This window comes from Galeopterus variegatus, unplaced genomic scaffold (assembly GCF_000696425.1).
Source record: "Galeopterus variegatus unplaced genomic scaffold, G_variegatus-3.0.2 Scaffold7595, whole genome shotgun sequence".
NCBI lineage: Eukaryota > Metazoa > Chordata > Mammalia > Dermoptera > Cynocephalidae > Galeopterus > Galeopterus variegatus.
Genome location: NW_007733706.1, coordinates 20,694 through 22,182, shown reverse-complemented (window position 1 = coordinate 22,182; position 1,489 = coordinate 20,694). Strand labels below are relative to the sequence as shown.

Sequence of the window (1,489 nt, the reverse complement as noted above, 5' to 3'; positions counted from 1 at the left end):
AAAAAAAAAATATCTCCACTAGTTTTCTGTCTGGCATTCCCTTTCTTACCTCCTCCAGGCACTACATCCCTCTCAAATATGCACAACTTATCCCCAAAATGTTTCCCCAACACCCCGGGCAAGGTCTCCACAGCAGAGTTATGTTCCTCTCTGTTCTCGGGTCCGCATACTTTCAGGTAAGACACAAAAGCATTGTATGTTCTTCCATCTAGGAGTTAAGGTTGACTCTTTTAATTAGTGTGTAAATAAAAGTTTAAGTACAAATTTGAGTGAAAGTTATAAATAATGAGTATAGAATCACTGAAAAACAACAGCTAAATACAGCATTGTCAAAACTCATATGCTAACCGAGAAAAGTCACATATTTTTTTAAGCATCTGTTTAAACACTCCCGCTGTTTGACACCATAGAGGGATGGAGAGAAATACAAGCAATAAATCAGCGTCCTAGAGGAATTTAAAGATGATAAAAGTCCAAAGAGCCCCAAAATACCCTTATTCTAGTAGTGGAAAGTGATTCTGTCCTTGGCTTGCTTGTATCAATTTCTACCCTCATGATGACCCCCTAGAAACTGAAGATAGAAACAAAAGCTGCAAGTTTACACCAGGGAGAGGAAGAAACCATAGACACTAAAACAGTGTGTTACCGGAGGACGTGGTATGAGATTTTAAAGTATTATAGGACATTAGATGTGAAAAGGAAAACTTCTGACCCATTGAAAGGTTTTCACTGATCATAATGACATCTGCTCCTATTTAATTTCTGATAATGAAGCAGAATTCAGATGGCTAATGGAATAAATTCAGAAGAAAATGTGCTACCTAAATAACAAAGACTATTCTCCTAACTGGGTAACTAAAAACATATACAATTCCCTCTTCTAGCTTCATCCAATTTATTTGAAAAGACAAAGCAGACAAATGCACCAACTTGAGAAAAGTTCAAGCAACACATTCGTAGATGAAATTCACCACAACACAAAACTAAGAAAATAACCTGGCCAGAGAATAAGGAGTGATCCCCACGGACATGCTTTCTGAAAAAAAAAAAAAAAAGTTCAGTCAGGTCCTAAGGAATACAATTGACATTAACTGGGATCAGTGGAGGAAGAGGAAAGCAGTAGGGGAATGTTCTCTTTATCCCATGACAACTGGTTAGATGGGACAGGAGTTAGATTTTCCCTGGGTATACTATTGGGATTAATAAATTTGCTACTGAGTTGAAGTCTACATGGTTATAATTGGATCCTTTATTAAAATCTAGTAGGACAAACATTCTAGGTCCATGTCCTTTGTGGTGCCACATCACTTATGTTCAACAGCCCAGTCCAATATGCTTAACAGCATTCAAGTTCACAAAACATTTTCTGTTTCTGGCATAAGCTTCTTCAGTTCTACCTACAGCGTTCTGGTTCAGAAGTTCAAGTCTGACCTGTTGCTGATTTAAAGCAATTGCTTTGCAGAATTGCATGTATATGAAAGATAGGAAA

The 1,489-nt window shown here is 37.4% G+C and overlaps 1 pseudogene; it reads right to left on the bottom strand.

Moving 5' to 3' along the window:
• Positions 1-1,489, bottom strand: part of LOC103607619 — a 24,277-nt pseudogene that overhangs the window by 3,131 nt on the left and 19,657 nt on the right.